Here is an 18181-nt window from a genome sequence, read left to right on the forward strand (position 1 = left end):
CTACGTTTGGGAACGTTTTATTTCGACACGCGTCTACTCGTTGTTAACAGCCCCACAGCTCAGTGGCTGCCTGTTTGGAAACTAAGAAGCGCCACTACATTAGTCAAAAACTTGCTCCCTAAGAAGGAAAGGACGGAATCGTCGGCGAATGTACACATGAATGGTCACGGAGCCAGACGACAATATAAGAAAGCGAAGGTACAGTGACTGTTACTTGCTTTGTTCATTCTATTGAGAAGCTAAATAAGAGCTGCGGGTAAAATGGCCGAGGCCTTACAGAGCCAGGAGCTTCCCCCAGCCAGAAGGATTGCTGGCCAAAAGAGGGAAATAAAGCTCCCCCCAAAGGCAATGGAAGAGAAGTTACATAGAAGCATAGGTGCAAGGAAGGCTAAATTAGCTCAGATAACTGGAAAAATGAAGATAATTGATCGTCTCATGGAAGATAATGCTAATATTAAGAAAGCTGAAGACATAATGTATTACGATTTCTCCAAGCTGCATGAAGAATTTAATGTACTCAATGAAGATGTATTAGCACTTCTGTCTGAAGAAGAGGGAAACGCTGATCAGCACAACTGGTTTGATCTTAAATCAACCAGCATTAAGGACTATATCAAGGCCACAGAACAGTGGATGTTAAAGATTCGTCAAGATGCTGATACAGCAGAGAACGATAAAGTTGACGATGAAGTCGGACCAGACGATAGCATTTCAGAGACTTCCGCCAGACCGAGCAAAAATCGAAAAGAAGGTAGCTCTGTTTCTGGACGCAGGTCAGTCGCTTCTACCACAAGCTCGTCGCGACGCATGAGAGAGGAGGTTGAACAGGCGGCGTTGATGGCGCGCGCAGCATCTTTAGCGGAGAAGCAAGCTCTTGAACGGGAAGAGGCCCAACTGCAGGTCCAAGAGGCCCAACTGCAGGCCCAACAGGCCCAACTGCAGGCCCAAGTGCAGGCCCAACAGGCCCAGGTGGAGGCAAAGAAAGAACAGCTGGAGATAAAAACAGCTATCGCGGTCTCAGATGCCAGGTTGAGTGCGTATGAAGATTATGAAGGCTCACGGGACGGCGGGAGCGAATACTGCCAGTCAATCTTGTCACATAGAGTTGGATCCAGGGCACCTTCAAGAGTTACAAGAGAGTCCGAAGGCAATCCCCTGGCATTACAGCGTGGAAGAGTGGCCTCTCCACTAACAGGAGCATGTGATGCTACCCCAGACGTCAGACGGTCTAGACTAGACCCTGCTGATGACCACCAGAGGCCTGAAGACACAGGGAGAAGCCTATACCGAGTGATGCAATGTCAGAACGAAATTACAGAGATGCTTGTAAAACAACAGAATCTGTTTCGACTCCCTCAAAGAGACATACCAGTGTTCCAAGGCGACCCACTCAAGTATAAGCCCTTCATCAGATCCTTTGAACAAGCCATTGACTCCAAAACAGAGTGCAGCAGTGATAAGTTGTACTACCTGGGACAGTACACCAGTGGTAAACCACAAGACCTGGTCAGAAGCTGTGAACACATGAGACCGGACCGGGGATACATAGAAGCCAGGAAGTTGCTGCAGGAGCACTATGGTAACGAGCTGAAGATAGCCACTGCATATATTGAAAAGGCTACCAAGTGGCCACAGATCAGATCGGAGGATGGAGAGGCATTGAACGCATATGTTCTTTTCCTCATAGGATGTCGCAACACCATGGAGGATGTTGAATTCATGGAAGAGATGGACAATCCTATGACTATGAGAATCATCATCTCTAAGCTTCCTTACAGGATGAGAGAACAATGGAGAAGAACAGCCTTTGAGATAATGGAGAGACGGAGAAGTAGAGCCAGGTTTGCAGACTTAGTGAATTTCATAGACAAACAGGCTAAGATTGCTAGGGACCCATTGTTTGGAAACATCCAGGATGCCAGCCCGACCACCGATGGAAGAGTGAAAGCCAAGCCTGTTGAATCAAAGACTCTCAGGAAAGGTGGTTCCAGGGGAAGCAGCTTTGCAACTATCGTCACTCAGGCCGAGGAAGAAAGGCCCCAGAACTCATCTCCCAAAAAGAGCAGCACAGTGACGCCTGCTAATGCCTTTCAGAAGCCATGCTTATTCTGCCAGAAGAATCATACATTGGATTTCTGCAGCGACATCAAAGCACAGCCACATAAGGACAGAATCGAATTCCTGAAGTACAACGGCCTATGTTTTGGATGTCTCTCTCAGGGGCACCTGAGTAGAAACTGTAAGCAAAGAACAACATGCAGAGAGTGCACTCGGAAACATCCCAGTCTGCTGCATATCCATAAAGAAGAACAAGTCTCTAAGAAGAGTGAAGAAAACAATACCGACGAGAAGGTTGTTTCAAGTGCTCTGGTGTCGCTAGAACCAGAGACTTGTGGACTCACTGGGGCCGGTGACAGTGATTGTATTCTTGCCATCGTACCAGTAAAGATCAAGTCTAAGAGGAGCGAGAAGCTTGTGGAGACTTACGCCTTCATGGATCCAGGTAGTTCAGCAACATTCTGCACAGAATCACTCATGCGACAGCTGAACATTAGAGGCAGAAGAACAGAAATCCTATTACGCACCATGGGTCATGAGAAGTCAATGCAAAGTTATATCCTGTCAGACTTAGAAGTGTGTGGACTTGAAGAGAAGGACTTCATAGACCTGCCTAATGTTTTCACACAGAGGGAGATTCCTGTTAGAATAGGGAACTTAGCCCTGCAGAAGGATGTGGATAGATGGCCTTACCTAGAAAAGGTGTGTCTCCCATACATTGAAGCAGAAATTGGCCTATTAATTGGAACCAATGCCTACAAAACTATGGAGCCATGGCAGGTGATAAACAGCAAGGGTGACGGACCCTATGCCGTCAGGACAGCCCTTGGATGGGTAGTCAATGGACCGGTAAGGAGAGATGATGGCAACAAGTCGAACAAGGAGGAACGACAAAATGTCACAGTTAATCGCATCTCTATCGCAAGCATTGAAGAGCTGTTGATACAGCAGTTCAACGCAGACTTTTCAGAATGCAGCTGCGAGGAAAAGACAGAGATGTCACAAGAAGACCATCAGTTCATGGATTTGATGACAAGGTCTACACAGTTCATTGATGGCCACTATCACATTGGTTTGCCACTGAGAAGACAGACCGCGAAGATGCCGAACAATCGCTGCATAGCAGAGCAACGCGCCATCAGTCTAAAGAGAAAGCTGAACAAGAACCCCGACTTTCACGAAGACTACAAAGGCTTCATGAGAAACATCATAGCGAAAGGCTATGCTGTAAAAGTGCCCGAGGAACAGTTGAACAGAGACGATGGAAGGGTCTGGTACATTCCTCATCACGGTGTGTATCACCCAAAGAAGAAAAAGATCCGTGTAGTGTTTGACTGCGCCGCCTCGTTCAGAGGAACTTCACTGAATGACCAGCTGCTTCAAGGTCCTGATCTTACTAATACCCTCATTGGCGTCTTGACTAGGTTTAGACAAGAGCTCGTTGCCATGACGGCAGACATAGAATCAATGTTCTACCAAGTCAGAATCCCTGATGAAGATGCTGATCTTCTGCGTTTCCTTTGGTGGCCAGATGGCGACGTTAGTCAAGCGATGGTGGAATGTAGAATGGCCGTACACTTGTTCGGAGCCACATCATCTCCCAGCTGTGCAAGCTACGCTCTCAGAAAAACTGCAGAAGATGGCAAAGGCAAAGCACCATCAGAGGCTGTGGAGACAATCTTCAGAAACTTTTATGTCGATGACTGTCTGAAGTCCGTGTCAACAGAAGACGATGCCATCGCACTGTCAAGAGACCTTAGAACTCTGTGTTCGAATGGAGGATTCCATCTGACTAAGTGGATAAGCAACAGCAGAGCAGTTCTAGCGTCTATCCCAGAAAAGGAAAGAGCCACTGAAGTCAAAGATCTGGACCTGAGCCACGATGTCCTTCCTATCGAGAGAGCTCTTGGTGTACAATGGTGCATTGAGTCAGACACGTTCAACTTCAGGATAATGGTGAACGAAAGACCATCCACAAGACGAGGGATTCTCTCCGTGGTCAGTTCCATCTACGACCCTCTTGGATTCCTGGCACCACTCATTCTGCCGGTGAAGCTGATGCTACGAGAGCTGTGTAGAGACAAGAGAGGATGGGATGAAGATATCCCAGAAGGTCAAGCTCAGAGATGGCACAGATGGTTGACAGATTTGCAACAACTTTCTAGCTCCAACGTCAGTAGATGCATCAAGCCCGTGAGCTTTGGAGTTACAAAGGCGGCTCAACTACATCATTTCTCGGGCGCCAGTGAGGACGGCTATGGCACGGCTACTTACCTCTTGCTGACAAATCAACAGGGCCAGAAACATTGTGCCTTCCTCATGGGGAAATCCAGGGTGGCTCCGCTGAAGCAGGTCACCATCCCGAGACTGGAGTTGACGGCAGCGGTTGTTGCAGTTAAAGTTGACCAGGCGATGCGGAAAGAGTTACAGCTCCCACTAGAAGAATCTGTCTTCTGGACGGATATCACGACGGTGCTGAAGTATATAGAGAATGAGAAGATACGCTTCAAGACCTTCGTAGCAAACAGAATCTCATCCATTAGAGAAGCTACACAACCATCTCAATGGAGGTATGTAAACACCTCATTAAGCCCAGCAGATCAAGCCTCACGGGGATTGAAGGCTGAAAACTTCATGAGGAGTGAAACTTGGATACAAGGCCCAAGTTATCTGCTGGAAACAGAGAGATCATGGCCAGAAAGACCAGATATGCCAAGTCAGATTGCTGAAGACGACGTCGAAGTCAAGAGATCAGTCACAGTAAATCTCATAACTACGAAAGAGAACTTTGACACAGTGAACAAGCTTGTTAACCATTTCTCAGGATGGCACCAGTTGAGGAAAGCAGTTGCATGGCTTCTAAGGTTGAAAGAGTTGCTGCTACACCTGAGCGGTAAGAGAAAAGAGTACCGAGCCACTATCAGTCAGTCTGAAAGTAACCCCGATAAGCAGAGAATGCTTCTACAGCAGTATATGCATCAGCACAAGACCACATTGGGTAAGAATTCATTGACCGTGGAGGATTTGGCCAAGGCTGAGATGGAGATAGTTTGCTTCAGTCAAAGACAAAGATACCCAGAAGAAATCGAAGCTTTACAGCGAAATACTCCAATCAAGAAAGGTAGTCATATCTACAAGCTGGACCCTACACTGCAAGATGGAGTACTGAGGGTGGGAGGGAGACTAAACAAATCTGCTATGCCAGAGGAGGCCAAGCATCCTGCTATCCTTTCTAAGGACCTCCGGGTTGCTACTCTCATTCTTCAGCATATACACCAGAGTATTGGACACAGTGGGAGGAATCACGTGCTTGCGAAGCTAAGACAAAGATACTGGATTCCAGGAGCTAATTCTGTAATAAGAAAAATACTCTCTGAATGCATTGTTTGCAGACGGTTACATGCTAGAGCTGGGGAGCAGAAAATGGCAGACCTGCCTGAAGACCGTTTGTTACCAGACAAGCCCCCATTTACAAACGTAGGGGTGGACTATTTCGGGCCTTTCGAGGTAAAGCGAGGACGGAGCCTTGTCAAGAGATATGGTGTGCTTTTCACTTGTTTGACCATCAGAGCAGTTCATATTGAGGTGGCACACACGCTTGACGCTGATTCCTGTATTAACGCCTTGCGGCGCTTTGTCTGTAGAAGAGGTCAGGTGTCCATTATGCGTTCTGATAATGGCACTAATTTCGTCGGAGCGGAGAGAGAACTACGGGAAGCTATTGAAGGTTGGAATCGGCTTACAATACAGGAAGCCATGATGCAAACAGGAATTAAGTGGATCTTCAATCCTCCGGCTGCATCCCACCATGGAGGTGTCTGGGAAAGACAGATACGCACCGTAAGAAAACTACTCAGTTCTGTACTGAAGCAGCAAGCGCTCGACGACGAGGGACTCCAAACCGTTCTGTGCGAGGTCGAAGCCATCATTAATGACCGACCGATAACTAAGACATCAGATGATCCCAATGACCTCGAAGCCCTGACTCCGAACCACCTGTTGTTGTTGAAAACACAGCCAGCCATGCCCCCGGGAGTCTTCAAAAAGGAAGATCTGTATGCCCGTCGGAAGTGGAGGCAAGTTCAGTATATGTCAGACCTTTTCTGGACCAGATGACAAGAGAATACTTACCTCTGCTACAGGAGCGTCAAAAATGGTCCAAAATAAAGAGGAACTTCATTGTCGGAGACATTATCTTAATCGTGGATGATTCAGCCCCTAGAAATTCTTGGTTGATGGGAAAAATAATTAAGACCATGCCAGACTCCAGAGGCGTCGTTCGTCGCGTTTGTTTGCAAACCAAGACCAGTACCCTGGAAAGACCGATCACAAAGCTCTGCCTGCTACAAGAAGCAGCGTGAAAAGTTCCTGAACGAAAAAAGTGGACACTTATATTGTAAATATGTTGAACTCATTAGTTTATGACTCTTAATGTTTGAGTAATTGATACGCTTCATGTGCCTAGTCAATTAGGGGCCGGAATGTAAGAGCCATAAAAGCTTAAGAAAATACTTTAAAATATTGGTTAAATAGCATAATACAGTTAATTTACCTGATTGACTTATTGTATTAAGAAACCCCCTATTTTCTTGCTCCAGTAGTATAGTCCGAGACACCCCCTTCATTCTTGCCACAATGGTACAGTCCCTAAGCCACACATGGTATGCAGCCATTTTACAGTTTAAACTCCACGTGGCTGAAGGAGGCAGAAGTTGTGAGGTTTGGAGCAATACAGTTTTTGACCGTGTTCGTTTATACGTGTTTGCTTTGTAATTCCGTTTGTGAAGTGTTATAGTAAACAGTTTAAAAGACAAAGCTACGTTTGGGAACATTTTATTTCGACACGCGTCTACTCGTTGTTAACAGCCCCACAGCTCAGTGGCTGCCTGTTTGGAAACTAAGAAGCGCCACTACAGCTATAGTAGAGGGTGTTGCACAGCCAAATGTAGAGGAAAAAACAAGTCAGCCTGGAAGGCAGAGCAAATAAGTAATGGCACAAGGGAGTATGGCAAGGCTGGATGGCATTTAATTTAATGCAAGGAGTCTTGCGAGTAAGGCAGATGAATTGAAGGTGTTGATGAACACATGGGAGTATGACATTGTTGCTATCACAGAGACATGGTTGAGGGACGGGCAGGACTGGCAGCTCAAAATTCCGGGGCATAGAATCTTCAGGCGAGACAGAGGGGGGAGTAAAGGAGGAGGGGGTGTCGCAATATTAATCAAGGAGTCAATTACTGCTGTAAGGAGGGATGATATCTTAGCAGGTTCCTCTAAAGAGGCCATATGGGAAGAACTTAAAAACAAAAAGGGGGAAAGTTCTTTGCTGGGAGTGTACTATAGGCCCCCAAACAGTCAGGGGGAAATAGAGGAACAGATATCTAGGCAAATCTCAGAGAAGTGTAGAAATAATAGATTGGCTATCTAACAGAAAACAGAGAGTTGGGATAAATGTTTCATTCTCGGGTTGGCAATCAGTAACTAGTGGTGTTCCGCAGGGGTCAGTGCTGGGACCCCAACTCTTTACAATCTATATTAACGATTTGGAGGAGGGGACCAAGTGCAACGTATCCAAGTTTGCCGATGATACAAAGATGGGAGGGAAAGCAGTGAGTGAGGAGGACATAAATAACCTGCAAAAGGACATAGACAGGCTAAGTGAGTGGGCAGAAATTTGGCAGATGGAATATACCGTTGGAAAGTGTGAGGTTATGCACTTTGGCAGAAAAAATCAAAGAGCAAGTTATTATCTAAATGGAGAGAAACTGCAATGTGCTACAGTACAAAGGGATCTGGGGGTCCTGGTGCATGAAACACAGAAGGTTAGTATGCAGGTACAGCAGGTGATCAGGAAGGCCAATGGAATCTTGGCTTTTATTGCAAGGGGGATGGAGTATAAAAGCAGGGAAGTCTTGCTTCAGTTATACAGGGTACTGGTGAGGCCACACCTGGAATACTGCGTAGTTTTGGTTTCCATATTTAAGAAAAGATATACTTGCTCTCGAGGCAGTTCAAAGAAGGTTCACTAGGTTGATTCCGGAGATGAGGGGGTTGACTTATGAGGAAAGATTGAGTAGGTTGGGCCTCTACTCATTGGAATTCAGAAGAATGAGAGGCGGTCTTATCGAAACATATAAGATTGCGAGGGGGCTTGATCAGGTGGATGCGGGGAGGAGTTTCCACTGATGGGTGAGACTAGAACTAGGGGGCATAATCTTAGAATAAGGGGCTGCCGTTTCAAAACTGAGATGAAGAGAAACTTCTTCACTCAGAGGGTAGTAAATCTATGGAATTTGCTACCTCAGAGAGCTGTGGAAGCTGCGACATTAAATAAATTTAGAACGGAGATAGGCAGTTTCCTAGCGGATAAGGGAATTAAGGGTTATGGGGAGCGGGCAGGGAAGTGGATGTGAGTCTAGGTTCGGATCAGCCATGATCCTATTGAATGGCGGAGCAGGCCCGAGGGGCCGTATGGCCTACTCCTGCTCCTACTTCTTATGTTCTTATGGTAATAATAGTAGGGGATTTCAACTTCCCCAATATTAACTGGGATAGTCAGAGTGTGAAAGGCTTAGAGGGTGCGGAATTCTTAAAGTGCGTCCAGGAGAGCTTTATGAGCCAGCATGTAGAAAGTCCTACAAGAGAGGGGAGCGGTACTGGACCTAATTCTAGGGAATGTAGCCGGGCAAGTGATAGAAGTGACAGTAGGAGAGCATTTTGGTGTCAGTGACCATAATTCGGAGATTTAAGGTAGTCATGGAAAAGGACAAAGATGGACCGGAAATAAAGGTTCTAAATTGGGGGAAGGCCGATTTTAATATGATAAGGAAGGATCTGGCCAAAGTGGACTGGGATCAGCTACTTGTAGGAAAATCCACATTCGAGCAGTGGGAGCCTTTCAGAAAGGAAATAGAGAGAGTACAACGCCAACATGTTTCCATAAAGTTCAAGGGTGGGACCAACAAACACAGGGAACCCTGTATGTCAAGGGATATACAAGAATGGATTAGGAACAAAAGGGAGGCTTTTGGCAGATACAAAGGACTAAAAACAGTGGAAGCCCTAGAGGAGTATAGAACGTGCAGGGGGGTACTTAAAAAAGAAATTAGGAGCATGAAGAGGGGGCATGAAAAAACACTGGTGGCAAAATAAAGGAAAGTCCCAAGGGCCTAGAAATTCATTGTAGCCACTTTTGGGGCGTTAAAGTCGGGCGGCCGCTAAGGTTTGCGCCCGCCGCCAAATCGAGGCCACTTCTCCGATATTCATTAGCTTCACCCTAAGAGTTTGCTCGAGCGCTAAAACTGGCGCTGGACGCCTCTCTTTAGGCGCTAAGCCGGAGGTGCTGAGCGAGAGCGCCCAAGCCGGGCGCAGCGCAGGTGCGGCCATCTCGTGATTGACAGCAGACACCCTTGCGCCGGCCAGCTCTTAAGGGGGAAGGGTCGACTTTGTCTGCTGCCACGCCCTGGATAGTGGAGCCCTCCAGCTAGGCCTGAACACTGCTGCTGGACCCAAATAGCGCCTGAAGCCATGCAGAGGGCCCGTGAACGAGCGCAGCGCTTCTCAGAGCGTGATCTGAGTGTGCTGGTTGGTGGTGTGGAGAAGAGGCGCCATATTTTGTACCCGGACAATGGCAGGAAGGCGCCGGTCCGCGCCTACCGGAGAGCCTGGAGGCATGTCGCCAGCAAGGTGTCAGCCAACAGTGAGGTCCCCAGGACCGGTGTCCAATGTCGCAAAAAGTTTAATGACCTCATGCGGATTGTCAGGGTGAGTACCCTTTCCAGTGACCTCCTCATCCTTGCATGTGCACCTCACATTATGGGCAAAGGGACCTGAAAGCCCTAATGGCCAGCCCTCATCCAGCAGCTATGGAACAGGCATGAACATCAATTGCATATTCTGCACTTAACACACTGGCCAAGCTATTCCACCATGGGAGGCAGTGCACACAAGATCAGGGCGACACACTGGCCAGACTATTCCACCATGGGAGGCAGTGCACACAAGATCAGGGCGACACACTGGCCAGGCTATTCCACCATGGGAGGCAGTGCACACAAGATCAGGGCGACACACTGTACTTAGAGGCCGTCCTTTCTCTTGCAGGCCAAGCTGGCCAATAACGAGAAGAGCCGGACTGCGACCGGGGGAAGCCGACCCCAGATCCAGCCGCTCACCGAGCTGCAACATCGCGTGGAGCGCATCATGGGTGGCCGGGTGATTGGCCCCGTTGCATGTGGAGATGCCGACCCTGTTCTGGGCACCAATGGTAAGGACATCAACGTTTGGACCTCTCTCGTCCCACTTGCGCATCAGATCTACATCCTTTGCCACTGTCCGACCAATGCGCTGAATGCCACCACTCATGCATCCCTCGCTGACGCCCTCTCCTCACTCTAAAGCTACTCTTGTGCCTTCCTGCTTTCAGATGGTGAGGAGGAGGTCCCTGAACTTGCCAGTGACAGCCCCTCAGAGGAGGAGGAGGAGGAGGAGCAAGAGGAAGGCGGCCCATCAGGGGAACCCTCAGCCGTGGCAACCCATGCCAATGTAGGGGACGCGTCGTCCCTGGAGGGGAGCGTCGCGGAAGTGTCGGAGGGGAGGGGAGCTCATGGGACCTGCGGCCTGCAGAAACGCGGGAGGGGGGTGCCAGCTCAGCGGCCTTCTCCCCAGAGGGGGGAAGGGTCGGAGGGGAGTCCAATTGCTGGGCCCAGCGGCGTCCAGCAACGCAGGAAGGGTCGGCCAGCTCGGCGGCCTTCTCCCCAGAGGGAGAGTCCGGCCTCCAGTCCGGAGATGGTCTTCGCCGAGGAGATGGAATGCCTCGAGGACTTGTCCGCGGACTCGGAGCGCCGGCACACGGAGCTCATGGGGGTAGTGGCACGGTTGCCTGAGGCCATCGAGTCCCTCTCTCGGAGTGTCACCGACATCGGGGCCTCACAGGCTATCAGTTTGGTGGAATTCGGTGCAGAGCAGGCAGCGAGTTGGGCGGCATTCGGGGCAGATCAGGCAGCGAGTTGGGCGGCATTCGGGGCAGCTCAGGCAGCGAGTGGGCAGCTGATCAGTGGTGCCGTGCAGTCACTGAGTGCTCTGATGAGGTCACTGAACAGGTCAACACGGGCACTCACTGCTGCCACACTCGCTGTATCAGCCAGGCATCGCCAGGACACCCGGCGCGCTGCAGCAGCACAGCGGTCTGTCCCTCGGCAGATTGGTGCGCATGCTGCAGTGCTGGCCCGGGTGAGTGCCAGTGTCTCAGGCGACCAGCGAGCGCCTGCCATCCGCCAGCTTGCCGCCATTCCTCCAGCCGCCACTGCCACTCCCCCAGTGGAGCTGCCAGGAGCTGCTGCAGCGACTGATGCTGGCCAGCCACAGCTGCAGCATTCAACAGCCGCCCGCTCGACGGCCAGACCTCGACTAGGCCGACCCCCAAGGGCATCTGCCGTCACGACATGTGCCTCTCTGGAGCCTGCCCCCAGCCTTGCAGCAGCCAATGGCCTTACTTTGAGGAGGAGCAGCAGGGCGGGCAGGGGCCACACAAAGATGGCCAAGGCAACGCCCTAGCGGGCCAAAAAGTCGAATGTGTGGCCAGTTGTGTTTGTTTTTTGAGGCCGAGAATTGGATGTTTGTTTTTTGAGGCCGAGAATTGGATGTTTGTTTTTTGAGGCCGAGAATTGGATGTTTGTTTTTTGAAGGCCGAGGATGTGATGTTTGTATTTTACGAAGTCCGAGGTTGACGGCCATTTTAGTTGCACTGTTTTGTTAATCCTCTCCAGGTTGTGGGAGCGAGTAATGTGTTTGAGTGATTTTTGGGGGTTTCGTCTGTTTTTGGTTTTCATGTGGGAAGGGCCCTGAGTTTGTACAATAAAGCATTTTATTTATTAACATTGTCCATGTTTGATCTTTGAAGTGTTTGTTGCCTTAACCGGCTGAGGGCTTGCGGAGTGGCTGCAATCATGTTCTTTCATTGGCACAAGCCATTCCCTGACAGGGGGCCTAGAAGTGACGTTCAATAAGCCGCCGATGGGCGGCCCTTGGACCTTGTGCCTCCCTCCTGGGCTGGTACTCCTCGTCCTCCTCCTCCTCATGCTCCTCCTGCTCCTCCTCCTGAGGTGGGGGTCCAACGTGAGGTGGCAGTGCCTGAGTCCTGCGGATAGCCAGGTTGTGCAGCATGCAGCAAATGACGACGAATTGGGAGACTTGCTCCTGCGAATGCTGGAGGGCTCCCCCGGAGCGATCGAGACAGTGGAACCGTTGCTTGAGGACGCCGATTGTTTGTTCTATGATGTTCCTAGTCGCTTGATGGCTCCCGTTGTATGCCTCTTCAGCAGGGGTCGTGGGCGCGCGGAGCGGGGTCATGAGCCAGGTACACAAAGGATAGCCTTTGTCCCCGATAAGCCATCCTCTTGGGGGAGGCTGTGCCTGGAACATGTCAGCCACAGTTGTCTGTCGCAGGATAAAGGCATCGTGGCTGCTGCCTGGAAAGCGGGCATTGACAGCTAGGATGCGCTGCCTGTGGTCACACACCAGCTGTACGTTGAGGGAATGGTAGGCCTTCCGGTTGCGGTAATCCTCGGCATGCTCCAGAGGTGCCTGCAAAGCCACATGCGTGCAGTCAATGGCGCCCTGCACCATGGGGAAGCCCGCTATTCTTGCAAATCCCACTGCACGCTGCTGCTGCTTGTCCAGGGTCATGGGGAAGGAGATGAATTGACGTCTCCTTCGGAAAAGGGCATTGGTCACCTGGCGGATGCAGCAATGCACGGTGAACTGGGAGATGTTAGCGATGTCCCCAGCAGCGGATTGGAAGGAGCCGGTGGCATAGAAGTTGAGAGCCACCGTCACCTTCACTGCCACCGACAGAAACGTCCTGCGCATCAGCTGTGGCTGCAGATCTCTCTGAAGCAGCTGGCAGATGTCTGCAACCACCTCCCTTCTGAATTGCAGCCTCCTTACACACATCGCGGCAGACATGGTCAGATAGGAGGACTGCTGGCGGTATACCCTGGGTGGGTAAGGCCTCAGTTGGCGACGCCTGTTGCCCCCTCTGCGTCTAGCCGGGGCTGCCACTCTCTCACGGCGTCTGTAAGCCCTTCTGGCATAAGGCTGAAAGTCAGCGTTGGCACCCAATGCAGCCCCCGTTATATGCTGGCAAACAATGAGCTCTCAATGAAGGCAAAGATAATTGCTAAGCTCTGGCCTGAGCCAAAAATACCTGTGCTAGTGTTGGTCCAAACCAGTAAGCTCTCCTCCTTGGTCTCTCTCCAAAAAACCGTTGCACAAGAGTGAATGCTGCAAAATGGCTGCCCTTTATAGTGCAGGGTAAGTGCCCTTTAATTAGCGCTCCCCGCGGCCCGCCTCGGCTGTGTACCGTTCCACTTCACAGTCGGTAGGGCCGCACAATGGCCCGGCGCGAGTGAAGTTCCGGTTCGGGGCGCACAAAGGGCGTTGCACTAGTAAATGACGTCATGATCTCCGCGCGCAGCAGGGCGCGCACTAAGACTTTGCGCCGGCGCTAAATGTGTACTGAAGTTGGGGCGAGGCGCAGATCGCGCTGCGCCCGGGCGCTAAGCGCCTAGCGCTCGAGATCTACTCCTCCTAAGGCGCTAACGGCTGGCGCGCCCAACTGAATTTCTAGGCCAAGGTGTTTTATAAGTATATTAAGGGCAAGAGGATAACCAGGGAAAGAGTAGGGCTCATTAGGGACCAAAGTGGCAACCTGTGTGTAGAGCCGGAAGATGTGGGTGAGGTTTTAAATGAATATTTTGCATCTGTGTTCACTATGGAGAAGGATGATATAGGCATAGAAATCAGGCAGGAGGATTGTGATATACTTGAACAAATAGTATTGAGAGGGAGGAGGTACTAGCGGTTTTAGCGGACTTAAAAGTGGATAAATCCCCAGACGAGATGCATCCCAGGCTGCTGTGTAAGGCAAGGGAGGAGATTGCAGGGGCTCTGACACAAATTTTCAGAACCTCTCTGGCCACAGGGGAGGTGCCAGAGGACTGGAGGACAGCCAATGTAGTACCATTATTCAAGAAGGGTAGTAGGGATAAACCAGGGAATTATAGGCAAGTGAGCCTAACATCAGTGGTAGGGAAATTATTGGAAAAAATTCTGATGGACAGAATTAGTCTCCACTTGGAGAGGCAAGGATTAATCAAGGATAGTCAGCATAGCTTTGTCAGGGGGAGATCATGTCTAACCAATTTCATTTAATTTTTAAAAGGGGTGACTAGGTGTATGTCTGTGGGTAGTGCAGTTGATGTAGTCTACATGGACTTCAGTAAGGCTTTTGGCAAAGTCCCGCATGGGAGACTGGTCAAGAAGGTAAGAGCTCATGGGATCCAGGGTAATTTGGCACATTGGACCCAAAATTGGCTTAGTGGCAGGCGGCAGACGGTGATGGGCGAAGGTTGTTTTTGTGACTGGAAGCCTGTGTCCAGTGGTGTTCCACAGGGATCAGTGCTGGGTCCCTTGCTGTTTGTAGTGTACATTAATGATTTAGATATGAATGTAGGAGGTATGATCAGTAAGTTCGCAGATGACACGAAAATTGGTGGAGTGGTAAATAGCGAGGAGGGAAGCCTCAGGCTACAGGATGATATAGATGGGTTGGTCAGATGGGCAGAACAGTGGCAAATGGAATTTAACCCTGAAAAGTGTGAGGTGATGCATTTTGGGAGGACTAACAAGGCAAGGGAATACACAATGAATGGTAGGACCCTAGGAAGGGCAGAGGATCAGAGGGACCTTGGTGTGCATGTACATAGATCCCTGAAGGCAGCAGGACAGGTAGATAAGGTGATTAAAAAGACATATGGGATACTTGCCTTCATTAGCCGAGGCATAGAATGTAAGAGCAGGGAGGTTATAAAAGAGCTGTACAAAACGCTAGTTAGGCCACAGCTGGAATACTGTGTGCAGTTCTGGTCGCCACCCTATAGGAAGGATGTGATTGCATTGGAGAGGGTGCAGAGGAGATTCACCAGGATGTTACCTGGGCTGGAGCGCTTCAGCTATGAAGAGAGACTGGACAGGCTGGGGTTGTTTTCCTTAGAGCAGAGAAGGCTGAGGGGGACCTGATTGAGGTGTACAAAATTATGAGGGGCATAGATAGGGTAGCTAGAAAGGAACTTTTCCCCTTAGTAGAGGGGTCAATAACCAGGGGGCATAGTTTCAAGGTAAGGGGCAGGAGGTTTAGAGGGGATTTGAGGAAGAACTTTTTCACCCTGAGGGTGGTTGGAATCTGGAACTCACTGCCTGAAAGGGTTGTAGAGGCAGGAACCCTCACAACATTCAAGAAGCATTTAGATGAACACTTGAAACGCCATAGCTTACAAGGCTACGGACCAAGTGCTGGAAAATGGGATTAGAATAGACAGGGCTTGATGGCCGCCGCGGACACGATGGGCTGAAGGGCCTGCTTCTGTGCTGTAAAACTCTATGGGCTGGATTTTGATACGGGGCAGGCTGGGGTCGTGTAATCCACATTTCGTGTTAGCCACCCGATTCTACATCGATGTGGGAAAATGATGCCATTTTAACTTAATTGGCCAATTGAGTTCCAACGTGTGGGAACCCATGGCCAATGAGTTTTTCCAGTCGGAAAGTCGCCTCCGATGACGTCATCATCGCTGCTGCATTTAAGGTCTGCAACAAGCCCTGCTTCTTCTGCAGACGGCGAACCTTTTGGCCTTTGCAGTGAAAGGCACCTGCAGGAAGATTGGCCAGCATAGGTCTGCACCCCGCTTCGATGACGTTGCCCTGCAGGCTTTAGTAGAGCGAGCAAGAGCACATAAAGAGGTGCTCTTCCCTTCTTCGGGGAGGAAGAAGCATCTCCAGCAAACCAAGGCTGTGTGGATCCAGGAGGCAGAGGAGGTCAACTCTTTGTCAGTAACCCGTAGAACCTGGCTTCAGTGCAGGAAGAGATTTCATGACCTTCTGCGCACTGGAAAAGTGAGTATGAATTTCCCATCACCCTCAATCTGATCCCCATTGGCTCTCCTCACCGGCACTCAGTTTTAGCAATCTCTTCCTCCACATCCCACTTGAAACTGGCATCCCTGCACCCTTACCCATTCCCTCTCTCTCTATCATCACATTCACCTGTCACTGTGATGCTATGAAAACAACTGACAACACACAGGGAGGGCCCTTGGTCTTGCCACCTCACTCCATCTTTGTCTCCTTCTAAGCATCTATGCTATGGATTCTCTACACTCACTCCTTCATTCTCACTCAAACTCCACTTGTCTCCCTCATTGCAGGAAAAGAGAGCTCACAATAATAGAGAAAGAGCAAGGACAGGAGGAGGTTCACCCTCAGTAGCCCACCTCACTCCCTGGGAGGATGTGGTCCTAGAGATCGTGGGAGTGGAGGACAATGCGCAAATGGGGGACGGACAGATGGGTGCATCACAGCAAGCTGGTGACAGAATAGTTTTCCATCTCTCTCATTGACATTGCATGAGTCGCTGATAATGATTCTGAAGCTCTAACAGATGGACTTATGATCATCTGCAATATGCAAAGTGCGTATAACCTTGGCATCACAACTCTGATTCTTTCCTTTACTCCCCCACAGGACCATCGCAAGCACCCGTCCCCACTAGCCAGGAGGAAGAGCCTGAGCATCCAGACTCCTCAGAGGAAGCTGCAACCTCTGAGGGCACAGCGTCAGCAGAATTAAGCACACCCTGAACCAACGCAGACACTCACGCCTCGGTGGGACCTCCGGGACATAGAGTAGTGTTGTCACCTGGTGTATCACGGCTCACAAATGAACATCAGCAGATGGTGGAGACAGGGACAGCAGTGGAGAGTCCTAGTCGGAGGGCACAGGACTCTCCCATCTCGGCTCAGCTGCATGTCGACTCTCTGCCTCTGGGTCCATCCACAAGATCAGTGGTGCTGGAACTCCAGGAACAGATGCAGGAGTCTCTGGCAGGTTTTGTCTCTAGGGTCGCTGCGAGTGTGGAGCGAATGGAGGAGTCCATTGCGAACATGAGCAGAGCTTTTGTGGAGTCATTGGCGCATGAACGCATCACCATGGAAAGGATGGCAACATCCATGGAGGTGATAAGTCGCCAGAGTGCAGAAAACATGTTGAGTGTTCTGAATAGAATGACATCTCTGGAGGAGCGATGGTCATCTATTGAACAGAGAAACCAGACCTTCATGGAAGTCCTTCTGAGTAGGACTGCCAGTGCAGATACGGGTCCCCATGGCCCCCCTGATGTGCAGCAAGGTGCTCTCAAGCCACTTGCAAGCGCTGAGGGGGACCTGACCCATGAGAGGGAAGTTGGTGGCAGACATGAAGGAAGTGGGGGCTCCTCTCCAAGCGCTCACACTTCCATGCCACTGCAGAGCCCTTGGTCAGAGCCCCACCAGAGTCCACACCCAACTGAGATTGGCGTCTCAACCCCTGCACAGCCGCAGGATTAGCAGACTGTTGACGAGCCCACACAGGTTCGCAATCCCAGAAGGCGCCCGCCAAAGGTGTCGCGACAGGAGCAGCAAGAAACTGAGCAAGGGGCCTCCACATCTGCTGAAGCCACAGGGGAAGCACCATGTAGGAGCACGCGTAAGAGAAAGATACTGCACAAATAGTCACAAGGGTAGTCACTTGGGTGAAATTTGATGTTTTATGTGAAAAAGCCATCAGTTGATTACTGTAAATACAAAATCTGATGGCTACTGATGTAGTTGTGGCGTGTGTCATTTCACGAATGGGACTTCCACATTGAGGGCTTAGGATTACTTGCAATTGTCAGTATGGTGGTCAAATTGCTAGGGCTTCGCTGGTTCTTGGCCATTGTTGATGCTCAGGTAAGAAGCTGCGAGGCAAAAGTGCTTGATTGGCTAGGCTAAGCAAATCTGGCTAAGATGAGTGCATTCCTTGCATCCTGGGCAGCAATGTTCTCACGTACTGCTGCCGCTGGTTGATGGGCCTCTGCAAGATGCTCATTTTCGCTCTCCTCCTCCTCATCTGAGGGGGATATGTGACGAGCCACTTGGCCCTCAGGAATCTGCAAGCCATGACGCTGTGCCATGTTGTGACGTGCGCAGCAAACCACAACGATTCTGGAGACCCTGGCTGCTGAGTACTGCAGGGCTCCACCTGATCT

This window comes from Somniosus microcephalus, chromosome 15 (genome assembly GCF_052327205.1).
Source record: "Somniosus microcephalus isolate GS21.2 chromosome 15, FLI_Smic_1.0, whole genome shotgun sequence".
Taxonomy (NCBI): Eukaryota; Metazoa; Chordata; class Chondrichthyes; order Squaliformes; family Somniosidae; genus Somniosus; species Somniosus microcephalus.